The sequence below is a fragment of the Parasteatoda tepidariorum genome, chromosome 11, assembly GCF_982258835.1.
Source record: "Parasteatoda tepidariorum strain Cologne lab strain chromosome 11, Ptep-v5.0, whole genome shotgun sequence".
Lineage (NCBI taxonomy): Eukaryota > Metazoa > Arthropoda > Arachnida > Araneae > Theridiidae > Parasteatoda > Parasteatoda tepidariorum.
The window spans coordinates 96163996-96181723 of record NC_141765.1 but is presented as its reverse complement, the minus strand read 5'-3'; the positions used below and the strand labels follow the sequence as shown (position 1 = coordinate 96181723).

At 25.5% G+C, this 17728-nt stretch overlaps 1 long non-coding RNA gene across 1 annotated transcript in view; it reads left to right on the top strand.

Moving 5' to 3' along the window:
• LOC147801931 (uncharacterized) overlaps positions 1-17728 on the top strand; it is a 25777-nt gene extending 8049 nt beyond the window's left edge. Inside the window, exons 2-4 of the long non-coding RNA XR_015430553.1 lie at positions 1904-2023; positions 3608-3714; positions 10564-17728. This is a non-coding gene — a long non-coding RNA (uncharacterized LOC147801931). The remainder of the gene's footprint in view (positions 1-1903; positions 2024-3607; positions 3715-10563) is intronic.

The following is a 17728-nucleotide window of genomic DNA, read 5'->3' as shown; positions in this document are numbered from 1 at the left end:
AATTATAACGCTGCGTTTAAGCTGTCAGCAATTAAAAGAGAAAAAAAACTGATAAATGGCTTCAAAAAAGCAGAAATCCCGGGACAAAACAAAACCGAAAGTTAGTCTGAAAGTGTGAGTGACGGAGATTAATCCGAAATAAACAATTAACTAGTAAACTTAATTTGCTCTGATACAGAGAGCTCTGATTTTGAGGGATTTTTACGTGCAGTGATATGAATATATAGTGATAAGTGATATCTAAATAAATCATTCTTAAGTTTTTCTTTGAACAAATTTTGTTTGGATTTATCGTTTATTTCTAAAACAGGATTTTGGATTGTTGATTCGTTTTATTTTTAAACAATTTCATACTTATTTTAATGGTTTTTGATATATTAATTATTTTATTTATATTTTAATGGTTACTTCTCTTTAAAATTAGAAAATGCTTAATTTTACCTAGAAAGTTATTGAAATCTATTTTATATACTAGGATTGTCTTTATTTTTTTGTATGTTCAATATCCTTTTATTGATTTTTATTTAACTATTAAAATTATATACACATGTGTCAAGTCTTTAATCAATACCTGCGTTAAGCTCAAAATTCGTTAATTGTAAAAAAATTCGTTGCGGCGTGTCCGGTGAAAAAGTTTTTTCTTTCGGTCGATTTTTGAGGGTGCGGTGTATATACCAGGGCAGCTTTTCTCCTCGAAATTACAGTCCTTTTTATAATTTTTCCACGCTTTAACCGTGTGAACATCTTTGTCGGCAATTGTCTTGTCTCTGACAATCTTAAAATAAATTTAAATTAGAAGGAAGTGTTTAAACTGTCTATGGCTCACAATTTTAAAAAATGTTGAAAAAAGTAGGAAATTTAATGACCATTTAAATTATAAATTAACAAAGGAAAGCAAGCTAAATATTAACTTTCAAACAGAAATAAAAGCTAATCATTAAAGTAAGCTATGCAATTAATAGTTATAAAAACTGATTAACAAAGGATAACTAACAGAAAAATAAGCTAACAATTAATAATTAGCAAAAAAACTAATTAATAAGAAATCGCAAAAAAATAACAATTTAAAAAACAGAACAGTTAATAACTATAGAAAACAAGCTAACAATTAAAATCTAGCAAAAAAAATAAATAACTGTTACTAACTAATGAAAAATTAGTCGGAAGAAATAATTAATCCCTTAATAAACATGCTTTTGTAGTACATATTATTTTATTTCGCATTCAAAATTATTATCACAAACTATTTAACACAGTGTATTATAGGTACTTTTAAACTAATTTTTTTCATTGTGTGCCGTCAAATTTTGAAATTGTTAAAAGTGTACCGCCACAAAAAAAAAGGTTGAGAATCACTGATCTAGAATATGCAAAAATAATAGGTATTATGGCAACAGACATGTCAATCTTTAGGGTATTTAACCAAAAATGTATTAACTAATAATGCTAAAAAAATATGAAAAACATTTATCTAAGAAAGAAGTTTATTTGCTTTTGTATTTATAAAAATTATACTCTCTCATGTAATGAAAAGGTGTTTCTCTTTCCAGTTTTCAAGTGACACCAAATTTTAAAAATGATCCTGTTTTGATTGAATGACAGGAGTTTTTTTTTTTTTTTTAAAATTCTAGCAATTGTTTTTTCAGTTATTTGTATGCCTCTTTTTATGCTAGGAAGGAAAAACTATTAGAATTAAAGCACTGGAATATTGTATATAATTTGCAAATATGTGTGAACTCTGTGAACTTGTTTGCTTTAGTTTAAGTCTTAAATCGAGAAATCCATTTTTAAATTTTAATTATAAAATATATTTTTTATAAAAGTGTGTTCTATATGCTTATAAATTTTTCTTTTGTATCGTTTTCCAGCTTATGTTGAACATTGTCTTTACGAACTATTTTAGAATTTAGCAGCCGTGCCCTTCACGATTGGAAAACTTATGTGGGAAAAGAGGAGCTTAGCTTCACATAAGTATCGCTTAGAAACTGTCGAAGACCATCTTCCTAGTCAAAATTTAGAACTGGTTTGTTTTAAAGTTTCTACATTTTTTCTGCTTAAATCATTATTTTAAGCTTAATGTTTCTCCATTTTTTAATAATTCTAATTTTAGGGTTTAAATGCTCTTGGAATTATGAAGAATATTAATTTATTTGTATCAATATATATATATATATATATATATATATATATATATATATATATACTTCTACAATCTCAATAATCAGATAAAGCTTCTTCACTATTTCACTGCACACATTCATTTGTTTATTCATCTTAATCTATAGATTAATTTAACATTTTCTTAAGAGTTATTAAAAAGCTATAGCCATCATTATAACTCAATTTTACAAACATTTTTCTTATTGTTGTATTTTACTCATTCTTAATACTTTTCTCAATGGTTATATGGTGTTAGTTTTTTCTTTTGTTAAAACACTTGGTAATTTATTACTGCAGGATCTGCTTATAAAGTTCTAATATTTAACAAGTTTCTGGATTTAATGTATAATTATCTTAAAATGTAGCATTTAAAGGTCAGCTACTTATCTGGGAATTATAAAAATCTGGCTGACGTCTAAAATTATGATAGTTAAAAAGGAACAGGAAGAGGCTGGGAATGGTTAACATGCTTGATATTTTTTTTAACATTCTTAGCACAGTATACAAATAAGTTTTGTAAAGTACAGATCATAAATAAAAACAAAAAATTAGAAATTGAGAACAAAATAAAGCTGTTGGAAGTTGCTGGTAAAAATTTATTTTATGTCATTTGTTTATATTTTGGTGGCATAAAATTTTTTGTTATATATTTTGTTATCAAGATTATGTTTGTTTATTTCAAAGTCTCATTACCATTTAATTGAATTAACTATAATGTGATTAGATTTTATATTCTATGTTTATTATATTTCTTATTTTTTACGGATATTTATTGAGCGCTCAAGTAATAATAAGCATTTGAGTATTATAAATATTTGCCACATAGCCAATTCTGTATGTACTCATGGAATAGGTGTTATGAATACAACAGTAAGCGATTTAAATATTTTTTTGATATGATATATTTTTTTTAAATTAAAGTTGCATGGTGTTATTGTTTAATTTTAGGTAAATTTTGTTTACGAATTTCTGTGGAAAAAGTTTAAAATATTTTCCCAATTTCTTTATTTCTTATCAAACCAAGATTAATAAAGGGGAATTTTTTTACTATTTTGCAATTACTATAAGAATGATCTAAAAAAATTGTACACAGGTAATAAATTAAATAATTAATTTTTTTTATTTCAGTATTAGTGTGTAGTTTAATTAATGATATAATTTTTGTTTACATTTATTCTCCTTTGACAAGATTTAAGATATTTCAAAGAAAACAAGAGTCAAAGTGGTCAAGAAGTAACAGTTAGTGAAATTTTAAAAATTATCCTATCCATTTATTTTTATTATTGTTTAAGTTTTTGGGTGTTCCTAGATAAAATTTTAATTTGCTATCAATATTTCATTCAAAGTTCACCTTGTTATTCAATTTTTGTGCAATTTAATTCGTGTTGAAATTTAATTATGAGAAAAAGAGTCTTTCAATTCCTCACTTAATAATTTTTTTTTCTAGTCCCCTTTTGATGGAGCTGAGAAATTTCACAAAGGTATTCATAAGTTATGCTTGACTGAAGATGGTTAAAGTTATTTGGACCAGTTTCGACTTGATCTGTGAAATAGGTATGTTCTTTACATTGTATAAAATGACTTAACTCTTTTGCATATATTTTTTAGAAATTAAAATTTTTTGTTTCAAAAATGTAAATAAATTCATTTTTTTGAAATGCCAAAATAAAAATAAATGATTTATAAAAATGAAGAAAAAAAAGGCGTCTTTATATCACATGCTATACTTTTTCTTCTGGCAGACAGTATCTGTAAATTGTTCTTACGCTAATATTTTTAAAACTGACATAATTGTTCATAGAACTATTTACCCAATAAAAATATGTCAAACAAATGGCTATATCACAGGAAAGAAAAATAAGATCAACCCTAAGCAGAACCTCCACTCTATCCGCTACTCTGTAGGCAAATTCTCAGTTCAGAGTTGCCCAAAGGGTTGCTCGTAATTGGGCTACCATTTTTGGCTATTTGTCCTAACTTTTGACTAACATTTTATTTTTTCATGTGACGCTATTGTCTCATAGTTTCTAAAAGATGTTTGTAAAGGGAGGGAAAGAAAATCGCAGACGCTGTACAATATTGATTGATTTTCATTTAATTTTGTACATTTTTAAGCCTTTAGTTAGCTGAAAATTAAAATTCTGAACTCTTCAATTTCACATTAGTGGAGCAGCATAGTATAAAAAGGATTATGATTTCTAGCTCATAACATAAAAATATTATGATATCCATGAATTTCATGTTGCTTCTCTAAAAGGAGAATAAACTTAAAATACCATCTAGAATTTTTATGATTTTTTTTGTTGCTTTGAATCGTTGAGTGACTAATGTTATAGAAGTTTTTTATGTATAAAAGTACAGTTTATTTGTTCACATTTACATATCTAACATTGCTAACTAGGCAAGTGAAGTATTGTTACCTTTGTATACGGTAAATTGAATGAGAATAAAACCAAGATGTCTGATTTAATAGTGTAACAATTCGAAAATTTATAAAAGTTTCATGTGTAGAAAGTACAATTTTTTGACTTTTTTATGCAACTGACATTGCTATCTAACTTCAAATTCAATATTTTATGCTTAACCTAATAAAATAGTCCTTTGAAATAATTTTTAAAAAGAAATGAGGGTTTAATGTATGAAATATGCAATTTTTGACTTACCTTTTAATCTTAAAATATTTATAACATCAAAACTGTTAGATCTATCAAATCAATTCTTTTTTTTTTTTTTTTACTTTAGTCTAAAAAATACACAGTAAATAATGTCTCAGAATTTATTGTCATAAAATTAATTTACATTGCATTAAGGGATCATAACTTTCATTCATCATTTTCACATTGCGTATCAGGAATATCATTTTTATGAAAAACCAATTTCTTTTTAAATATAAGAAGATTTTCAATGTCATACTTGCAATTTATTATTGTAAAATTTAAAGCATTGATTATATGAATATGATAATTTAATTCAAAATTACATTATTTATTTTCAGACAAATTTATTGTAATTATACACTATATAAATTCATTAATAACTAGGAAAAAAAAAACTGTATTTTATAAAGAGCATATTTTTTATGTACCATATTATTTAGTTATAGGCTTTAAATGTGTTTTGCATTTTAAATAATGCAAGAATCAATTGAAGAAGTTAAACATTTAATACCAAGTGAAATGTTTCGAACATTATTCATTTAAATTTTTTATTTTTTTATTTCATTCATAACAATTTTACATCTCTTTCCTTCTTCACCAAAAAAACCTTGCAAGATTCGACAAAATATCTAAAATAAAAGAAAGAAATCACTATCATGATAAAATTTTACACATTAACATTAGAATACACATATTAGAATAAGGGGGATTAAATACCATTAATTTGAAATCAGTTAAGCCTTCAGGCATCCCTTATAAACTGATTTTAAGTTTGTCAGATATTTTGATTATAGTTCTAAGATTATTCTAATGAAACATGGCAGATATTTGAATTTATAGCTTTAATGTTTGGGCTGAAATTTGTTTTAAAAAAATAAATTGTATTTATAAACGAAGACTATTAAAAATGAAAGTATGTTGAAAAATTAGTAAGGTAAACTTACATACTTACTACCATTGTAGAAAAGTAAAGTGTCAATAGATAAATGTAAAGTATAAATAAAAAGTAAAGTATCCATAGTTAACATTGAATAATAATAAACAAAATATTATGCGAATCATCATATACCAAAAAAAGAGGGATTAATGTAGAAACAGATAAGGGATTTGGGAATTTGTATTTTTAAAAATTACTTCTTATATATAATATTACTACCCTTTTTTTAATACTTTTCAATAATTACCAAAAAATGGGGTAACTTTGTGAGAGACAAGATAAATATTCATGTTTTCTAACTTGTTTTAAAATAAGCTTTTCAAAAATTAAAAAAATTCTTAGGGAAGAATAAAATAATTATTTCAATAATAATAGAAATAAAATAAATTTTTCAAATAATCAAACACATGCTTTAACAATCAACTGAAATAAAGATATAAATTTAAAAATAAAAAAATACAATGATTATATTTTATGTTATAATAATGCAACAAAGCTTGGCGAGTTGCTTGGCAAATATTTCAAAATGAAGCTTTTCACCAGTATAAATTTTTACATATATAAAAATAGAAATAATTTCTATCTAAAGTAATTAAAACTTTGATTGGAATAAATTATAATAAGTTTTAATTTTCTTAGTTTGAACCAAATATAAATATTTTAAAAGAAAATCTAGGAAATAGTTTACTGAACTCACCAGTTTTGAAATGAATCCTCAGTGCTTAACTGTTTAAATATTGCAAATAAATAAGAAATTTAAACAAAGGCATGTTTAAATAAAACATGAGTAATTGAATTTGTATAAATATGACGAATTGGCCAACAGTAAAAATGTATAAAACGTCACAACAACCTCCCATCCTGCAGTAGCAAAACATGAGAACTTTTCTTTAGCAGTTTCATATTTTCTTTAACCATAGTCGAATCAAAGACTGGATAATACACTTTCCAATTAAACTTAGGATCAATAAAGAGAATTTCTGTATCATTTACTTCCAGGATCTCGTTTTGCAGTCATGTCTTGGAGAATGTGACATTACAGCTTAAAAGAAAGCAAGAACAGCTGAAATTAAAATATATTTTATAATTAGCAATAGAATTCATCAAACATTAAAAATAATTTATTACAAATATTATTTTCGAAGCTACATTGTTTCGAATATTACAAGTAGCTATACATGTTTTAGTAAATAATAAAACTAATTGATAAGAAATAATAATTATGAATAACACAAAAGAACCTCACAAAGCATATAAAAGCACAATTGGTTTTGTCTGCAAAAGGAATTGTTTTAAATAATATCTACATAAGTAAAATTTATTTCAACATGATTTAAGCAATATTTTAAATAAGCAGTCAAAGATAACAAACATGATCTTCCACCCCTGAGTGCAGGATGAGGGTAAACTTTGAAATCTTAATTATGAACTTTTTTGGATTCTCCAGAAAAATTAGCCTAATTTGTTTGTCTATATGTTTATGCATTTTGCTTCACAGATGATGTTGTAATGGAGAAATTTATGTTCATAATAGCTACTAATTGTTTAAAATGATTTGTTGAGTTAATCGAAACAAGAAAATTAATGAAATTTGTTCTCTATTTTAAAAAAAAAAAAAAATTTGAAAATTTAAAAAAAAAAAAATTCAATACAAACAATTTGAAAAAATGTCTAGTTTTATGTCATTAATTTGATGAGCCACCAGATTTACCATTTTAAATTAGCTAATCTAACTGTCTATAATTTTCAAAATCTGAGACATATCATAATAAAGCCAGATCCTTCAAAAGTTAAGACCCAATAGTATTACACTTGAAAATTTTTTTTACATATATCATCAAAATAAAATTATGAATTAAAACATTACTGAACATAATAAAACTTATTTACCCAAAAATAAATGGCAGGACTCCATACAAAAAATAATATTTCATCATTTAATTTACTCATGATTAAATTGGGAATTTAGTTACTAGAAAATGTTAGTCTCTTTAAGTAAATGGTATTGAATGACCGAAATTTTTTTTTACTAAGGAATGCATTTTACTGAATTTAAAAAAAAAAAAGATACAATTTCGTTCATGTTTTAGAAGATTTTTTCCTTTAAAACATAATGCTTGTTTGGTTGTTTATTTTATTTTTTTTTTTCAAAATTACCTCAAATTTAAAAATAAATAAAAAGAACATTTGAAAAATAGCAATATTTTAATTTGTTTTTAGTAATCAAATTAATTTCATTGCAAAAATAGTTCTCATATACAATAAGGTATCCCTTTGATTGAGCACTTTATCTAAGATCTTTTACTATACATAAATTCTTACATTCTCCTATTATTTCTTCGATTTGTAATTCACATATAATAATTTGATTTCTTATTTTTAGAAAAATCTCACTCATAAATAATTTACCAGTTTTCTGTCAGAATATGAAAAAAAAACACTTAGGTAAGACGGGCACCAAATTGTAAATATTTAACTTTTAATGTTCTAACAAAATCCAGAGAAAACGACTGCTTATTCTACATTCTAAAATCTAACTAGTTTTTAGCTCAAGTTAGGTTTTTAATAACTACTTTTATATTTTGAATAATATGATAAGTATTAATTGAGCATTAAATAACTTTGCTGACAATGTATTTTTAACAAAATTTAATAATTTCTATGTATTTTAGAGCTTCAAAATTAGTATACTAAATTCAACATGATTGATAATTGTCTAGGATAAAAATAAATATAAAATATCTTGAAGCAAAGCATGAAATTAACCAATGCAGTAAGGGGAGCGCATTCTTATTTCAGCAAAACTTTTAGTAGTAAAACTTTTACAATCACCACATTGATAAATATTTTCGCCTGTGTCCATATTTAAAATTAGCTATGCTGTATTTTGCTCTATTTTGTGTTGTGATCAAATAGACAGTTAGTTGGAATATTTGACTTCGAACTTTTTCAACTGTTAAGTTTCATCAATATATTAAAATCAAGTGACTTTCTAAACTATTCAAAGACAAAATCGGTTTAAATTTTTTAGTGAATACAGTTGACTCTCATTTCTCTGAAGCACCCAAATTTGCTTTGATTCCAAAACAACTGAACCGATTGATAATATAATAATCATCATAGTTTCATCAAACTATGATTAATAATAATCATAGTTTGTGACATCACGAACTATGAATTCGGCAGCGGATTTAAACTCGGAATTGAGGCCCTCATGATCTCAGGAATACAAACAGACCCACCAATTTAACATTTGCTCATTCAAGTATTTAATTTTTTTTAGCCACCACAATTCTTTATCAGCTTACTTTTTTTATTAAATCTGCAATCTTCTTTATTTAAACTGGTTTCACGAGACTGAGTTCCTAAAAAATCAGATCCTATTGCTTTAAGCTCATGCATGCTCCCTCAAAACGTTTTGGTGGCATGTGTTATTATAAATTTGATTTGTAATAATTTTGTAAGCTTAAAAGTAATTAGTCTTAGATTTCTGAAAGGAATGTTTGAATTCTTAACAATTTTTCCCGTGCTTATGTCTCAGCGCCATGTTTTTTTTCTTCTTCTTACATTACTTTAATTTAAATAATACAGATTTGAAAAAAATACATCACTTTCTTTTCTGATATGCATGTGCACATTCTTTTAAAAGTATATTTCTATAGAATGTTACCTGTAGAAATTATATTGACAGTTACAGTATAAAACTCTATTTTATGTATAAAAATATATTTTTTTATTTCATTTTTGATATTTACAAATAAGTAAATAAAGCTGTTTATATCTTTGATTCAATTGTTCGTAGCCAAAATGTACATATTATTGGCAATTCTTATTTTATATTATATATTATTACTTATACTCAAACAAATACTATTTACCATAAATTAAAAAAAGAGCATACCTATTTTTTTAAATTTTCAGTTATTACCCTTCTCTTTACGTGTAATCCTAATAATTTTAATTCTAAATATGTTTCTTAATTCATTAAATAGTATTTTTTGCCATGAAATTGTGTAAAAAAATAAGTAGTTGTAAATAAATTGTATAAAAAAATAAAATAAACTTTATACCAAAAGATATTTTAATAATAATAAAAAAACATGGATAATCATATTTTTAAATAATTTGTTAAAAAAATTAACACATACATCTTGGAAAATAAATTTGATTTTTGTTGAATAATATTACCCTTTTTCAAAGGTTAAAATATATTTAATGGAGTAAAAAAAGAACATATTTAGTGGTTAAATTTCATTTGTAAGAATTCAGTTAAACAATTTTGATGCAGCAATTTGAATTAATTCATAGAGTAAATATTTTAAGCTATTTACTCTTTTAATTATGTATCTTTATTGACCTTTATTTATTTTTCATTAAAATAAATGCATGCAGTTATGAGCAATTTTAGGTTTTAAACATTTCATTAAGTAAACAATTCAATCTCTTTAGAATGTTATGGAATATAATGTTTATTCAATTGACAAGTTTTGTGAGTACAGTATTTATCACATAATTTTTGAAAAGAAAAATTTAAAACTTATCGTAATATCAATGACATTATTACCATAATTTTTATAAATTTTTTGTAGTCTATTGCAATCCAACCAAAAAAAAGTAACTGAAAAAAAAATCTAATTAAAATATCCTTAGAATGACGAAAAACAACATAATCATCCTAATGCTTAGTGAATATCTTTTTATAATTTAGAAAATTTCTTTGCAAGCAAAAAGAGAAGTAAATGCATGAATTAATAAACAATTGTAAGTTTTAAAATTTATTTAGTAATTTTTTTTTAATCTTAATGACAGGCACTGAGCTTTCATCCTTCACCTTGAAAGATGCCGGAAGTGTTGCCCATTTAAAGTTACCCAATGGGCAGCTGTAAAACTAATTCACGGAGGAGAGCAACGTTACCCATGCTACACTGTCACAGATACCTGTTTATAGGTTGGGCCACATTCACACAACAGAGAATAGCCCACTCAGAGAAACATCCATGCACTAAGTTGGATACGAACCCACAACCATTGGTTTCGCAGTCAGGCATGCTGACCACTCGGCCACCTGGTCGGCATTTATTAAGTAAATAATTTAATCTATGAATGTTTTAGTATATGAGGTATTTTCAACCAACAAGTTTTGTAATTACAGTATTTATTGAAGAGAAAAATCAAATATTAATAATAATATCTATCAATAAGATCCAATGCATTCCATTCCCCGATCCAATTATGCAATCCATTCCCTTTTTTTTTTTAACATTTTGCAGTCAATAGAAACCCTAACAAAGAAAGAGTACACAAAGAACAATGAAATAAAAATATCAGAAAGCTGATCAAAACAACTTAATAATTCATAGCTAATAGAAATTTGTTTTATAATCAATTCAAGTATTCTTAATGAAAAGTGTCATTGCAAGTAAAAATTCATCAAAAAAAGAGAAAAAAAATATTAAAATTTTAAAACATAATAAAAATACCCTTGAGATGGCAAAAATTTAATGAATGGTGGCTAATGGTAGTTTTTAAACAATTTATTTAAGTTTTAATATTGTTAGTAACACTGTAACTATGAGGGCCAAAATCAATTGGACTGTTCAGATCTGCATAACAATGGGAGACGAAAATAAGGAGAATTTGTTTCCTCGATAGCTATTCCAATTTCAAACGCTTCTTCGGAGCACATGCATTAGCTCATAATAATAGGAGTCGTTTTTGACGGTGCTCTATCTTTAAAAACTAGTAGTATTCATCCTTTTGCCCCAGATGTCCTACAAAAGGGCTCGTGCTTGACAAACTCTCATAGATGTTTAAGCTGAGCACGTATTGTGTAATTTTCTCTCCTAGCTATTTACTTCTCCTGTTTTTAATTTTTTACTTCTTTCTTAACTTCATGGAGTATTGGAATATATTTTTCATGTTATTGGTTTTTAGATTTCAATTAGTTGTTAACAGTTTTTAAATAAATTTAGGTATATTTCTATTTTGCCAGGGTAGGCGATAAAGTCATCAATACAGACTTACTTAGTGCAAATAAATTAAACAGTTTTTTTTAATTATTATTATTTATAAGTAATGTTTTTAAAGAAGAAAAAAAATAGATAAGTTAGTTGCTGAAATTACTTGCGCAATCGAAATGAACCTAGATTAGTTGTTTCCGTCCTTTGCTTAATATTATTCTGAAGTATGTATCTGTGAATCTTGATTATCAGAGCCTGGTTTGCATCTGTATTATAACAACAAGATTAAAATGGTCATGTTAAAACATAGTATTGAACCTATAACCTAGCATATACCATTACATGAAATACGACTCTATAGGTCAACATTTATCTGTATTTTTGTCGTATCTGCAAGCAGGATATGTCAGTAGATAAATGTAGAAAAATTGAAGTGATTATTACAATGAATTGAAAAATGAATGATTAAACTGCTTGAAACAATTATCAAAGTCCATTATTCTGGTATAAAAATTATTAACACTTAAATTTATTATAATATGAAAGTAAGCAGCTACATTTATCATGATTTTGGCAGATTTTAGTTTCAACTATTAGGGGGTAGATAAATTTTTTTTTTAAAAAAAAAGCTTAATAGTTGAAACTTATTTATTAGAAAATTATATTTTTAATATAATTTCTAAACTTTAATTTCTTGATATTTTTTAAAGTCCTCTAATTTTAATAGTTCTTTTTGAACTTGGTGTTTGACTCAGTATGGCTAATTCAGATTATTATGCATTAAGTTTCATCACAAACCAAGTGTGTTTTAAATGCTGTCAAGTGGTTTAGGGGACTATCTTGTTTAATACAGCATAGTTAACTGTTTTTAATTCTCCATTTCAATTTATCATCATTTTTGTGATCAGCTTTACAGTTTTAAAAGTTAACATGTAAAATAAATATATATTTTATCTAATCTTTCACAGAATATTTTTACAATTTGTACAAATTCATTAAGATAATGTTTTTGATGAAAGATAATAATTTTTTTTAAGGTTCATCCATTGGTCTTAATTTTTATTATCTGAAATTTACAGCAATGGCTGAGTTATCAAACAAACTGAGGTATAATTATGGAGGACGGTGGCAGGCCCACACACAGTTGCTGATTGATGGTTAAAAACTTGTGTGGGATTGAAAGGAAAAATTGTGTGTCACCACATTGACACCATTATGCTTTTGGTCACAAAATTAAGGGGCCTCCACCACCCCTTGACCCATAATAGGTTGCTGCAGAAATGCTTTGATTTAACATTAAAGTGTAGGGCATCTATTGTAGAATTTTGAAGTATTACTTTGATTTTTGATTTCTTCATTAATTTTACATATATGTGCCTCTTAATTTGAAGCATTAATTTTTGAAAAGGAAAAAAAAAATCATTATTTTTCAAAAATATTTTAAGGCTTATATAAAAAAAAATTTTCGTTTCCAGTTCATTGGGATAGAACTGTAAAGAAATTGTTACATAAAATTGAAAAAAATGTCATAAGAATGCTGAAATTTGAAAATAAAGTTTACTTTTATAGTATATGCTTTTTATTTGTTTACTTTTTAAATAAACTGTGATATAATACAATAAAAATAAACTGGGAAATTAATTACTCTTCAAGTTTATTTTTTTACAATGTTTGAAAACATATAAAAAAAAATTTATTTCCCCTTTGCATGTAGATATTTAATATGATATTCTATATTTATAATATTTTATTATTCTATAATGTTATATTAACTTTTATTTTAACCTTTATATATTGGGATAAACTTTGTATGTTAAATTATAATTTATAAGATATACGTGTTCATGTCTGGAATTGCTTGTGTATGTGATTTATAAACAAAACATTTTCCTGGAAACTTTTTACAGAGATTTATACCTACTGCTTTTTCTTTTCTTTTAAGAATAACTTTTATAATATTTTCTTTTTCAATGCATGCTTTGATTAAAGTTTGAAATTTTTCATCAAGATTTTATTATATATAAATATAATAATTAATTATATGTTGCACATCATTTTTACACCTGGCTGGAGCCTGGAAACTTTGTACAGAGATTTATACCTACTGTTTTTTCTTTTCTTTTAAGAATTACTTTTATAATATTTTCTTTTTCAGTGCATGCTTTTATTAATGTTTGAAACTTTTCATCTAGATTTTATTATATATAAATATAATAATAACTAATTATATGTTGCATATCATTTTTAAATCTGGCTGGAGCCTGGAAATTTTGTACAGAGATTTATACCTACTGTTTTTTCTTTTCTTTTAAGAATTACTTTTATAATATTTTCTTTTTCAATGCATGCTTTTATTAATGTTTGAAATTTTTCATCATTGATTTTATTATATATAAATATAATAATAATTAATTTTATGTTGCGAGTAATTTTAGCATCAGGCTGAAGCTGGGAAAGTTATAGGTTTAAATACAGTTTTGTTATTTATTTATTTTTAAGAATTTTATAATATTTTCTTTCTCAATGCATGCTTTTATTAGCGTCTGGAACTTTGATATTATTAATTGTTGTTATTATTATTGTTTGCCATAATTTCTAGAATGTGGTGAAAATTACTTTCCTGTATGATGTTTTACTTTGGTATGTATTTAACAATATTCATAGTGTAACGGATAGTTAATTCGTAGCACCAGATGGCACTACCCCTCTATCTGCGAAAACAGTAACAATAATCTTCATTCTGACTTAATTGGAGATGACGCAAGACGAGCTCTGCGAACCATCATGGTTCCCTTTTTCCCACTCATTTGAGTAAAACTTTCAAGTTCTTTTTTTTTATGTTAGTTAATGTTATGTTATTACCCTTTATTGTTAAATGTTTGATGTGAAAGTATGATTAAAAATACTGAGCTCTTTATGATGGTGTTTTTCTGCCATCGTCTTGCGTCCTTACAATAGTTTATTTTTAAAATGAATTCTTTGATGATTGAATAAATTGCAAGATTTTTAGTAATTTTTTTTCAAAACTACTAGTTTTTTTAAAATTGATTTTGTTCTACATTTTATTATATTTTCACATAGTATTATATTTTTTCATAGTCCTATATGTTATTATATTTTTGCATAGTATATTTTTTTATCTAAAACTACACTCTTTTATTTATTTTTTAGTTTCTGCTTGAAAATTATTTTATAAAATCCCAGTAGATTTAAGCTATATATTCAGATTTTTAGCATATCCAAACGTGAACTAAATGGTGAACTATATTAGGGTTTCAGTGATATTGCCAAAGATCCAATATAGTTTAAATATTTAGTTGGATTACTTCTTGGCTAAATGGTGGACAGTGAAGCAAGAGCTATTGCCTGGTTTAATTGTAATCTGAGTATATACTATATCCTAGCTGAATGAGTTTTATAAGTAGAGTTTTATGGAAAAGGTTGGTATAGAAGGTTAGAAATTATTATCCCTCCTGATTTTAAATCTAGGTATGTATACAATAATCATAAGATATTTAGCAAAATTATTAAGTTTTTGTTAGTTTTTAGTAGAAATTTTATATTATTAATTTTTGATTTTTAACCTTGTATGCAGGGCCATGCAACCTTTTGCTATTTTTCAAAATCATATTAAGTCAATTAAAAAATAGATAGAGAGAACAGCATAATTTGTATGACCTTAAAAATTTGTCCTGGAAGTTTTAATAAAGGCCTTAAATGTAACAAGTGACTAAAAGTTTAGAAAATTTATATTATATGAAAAGTTTTTATGATGTGAGGAAAAATATTATCCTTCCTAAGAATGAGTAATGGTATCCATACATTATTATTATTATTTATAGTATGTGTAGAGTTTGAAATTGTGTTAGTTCCACTAATACTCTATGGCAATAAATATAAGTTTTTTTTATTGTAAGGTATGATATATTGTGAGAAACGATTTTTAACAACTTTTTAAAGGAACTTAATTATGATTAATAATAATTGGGCATTAATTTATTTTTCTTGATATTAAGTCAAAATAAAGTTTTCTCTTTAATTTTTTAAATAAAAAAACTTAAATACCCTTTAGTTTTAATAAAAATACATCAAAAATACATTGTTAGAGTAAAGGAATTAACAATTGAATAAAAGTACCATTAAAACTGAAATAATAAAGTAATCCAAACTTATATTGTAAAGCAATTCCAAATATGCTAGTTGTGTAAATTTCTTGCAAGAAAACTTAATATTCTTATTAGCCTTTAATTTCTTTTAAATAAAATCATAAGGTATAATTACAAAAATGTCAGCTCTAAAGAAATTTTTTTTGAAACTATTGTAAACATATTTATTTTTTTGTTTCATTTTATTTTTCATATAGATGATTATTTAATTTAAAAACGTTTTATGTATTCCTTAATTTATGAATTAACTGATTTGCCTTGACTTAATTTTGACCTTTTTATTTTTGAACGAAAAGAATTTTCTTTGAAATCTGCAAACAAATAAAAAAATAATTACAAAAAATACTTCATGATATTTGATAATTTTATTTGGAAATGGTGGAAAATGTAAAAATACGAAATGTTCAATAAAAAAAAAAAATATTATTTCGCACCGTCGTTCCTTATAAATAAATATCATTTTGAACAACGATATCGTTGAAGATTCAATTTTTAAAAATTATTTACATTATATTGTTATGTTCAAAACCAAGCTCTTCGATAATTCTTTAAAAATATTTGAGAACAAAATGTTATATAAATGATCATTAGATGGCGCGAATATAGAGTAAAGACTACAATGTTCAAGTTTACCCTGACGCCCTTCAGGTGAACTGATTCATCTTCCCCGTCTGCATCTATGGGTTGAGTGTTAGGAAACAAGTAATTTCTAGTCCCGAGGGTTCGGGACTCGAGCTTCGGTCATGTTCAATATTTAAAAATTATATTTAATAAAAATAAATGTGCTTTTTTTTATTTATTTTTAAATCTTGTAACTTAAGTAAAACATTTTTTTAAAAATTATTATTTTTAATCACATACAATAGCAGTAAAATGGAGAAATTCTTGCTCATATACTGTAAATTCTTGGTTCAGTACCCCCAAAGGTATGGTTTGTTTTGTGAACAGGGAGGACTTTGTGCTCGACATATTTAACGTGCACCAGTCACCATTTACTACACAGGGAGTCTTCGGCCGGCGGGGATCGAATCCACAACCTCTTGAACATGGGCCCAGTGCCCTACCAACCAGGCTATCCTACGGCGTAACTTCCTACGCACTTTTTTTTCATTCATTTGAACGTTAATCTTACCGGGGGTCACCTGAAGGTGGGGCGCTCTGTAATATTCAACTTAAGTGCAATAAAACTTAGAGTCAAAAAATACACGAGAAGTATATTATGTTGATTGAATATAGAGCATTTTTAACCGAAAGTTTGGTGATTCGAGCCCACTACGGGATCGCCATTATTTTAGAGCCGTGGTGGCTCAAAATGAGGTGAAATGATTCGTATGCATGTAGAATATGGCTCGACTGTTCTCGAACTCATCCGCTACCTACTAAACTAGAGCGAGGCGTGCGTGCTGTTTCGTTTATATCTTTCGAACAAAGTGTCTTACCATTCCAAAAATTTGGAATTATTATCATTATTGATTATACTTCACATTGTCGAAATATAAAAAAAATCAAAGATGTCCAAATTGCAAAAAAAAGAAAATAGTTTTTTTTTTCAAAAAATGAATTTTTTTATGTCAAAAACAAAAAATTTTATATTTTAATGTTGATTTTCTTAAAATTTGAGAAAAATCACTTCAAGAAAGTGTATTTAAATATTTTTGTTGTCGGATGACAATACGTTAAAAAATAACTTGCAAAGTCGTGCGCTCAAAAAAGCGAAATTTTAAAAAATTCGTTTAGTCAAAAATATGCAATTTAAACAAAAAGGCAAAAATACGTGTCGATTTATTTTCAGTAAAGAATTAAAAAAAAATAAAAATAAAAAAAAAAAAAAAGAAAATAAATAAAAAT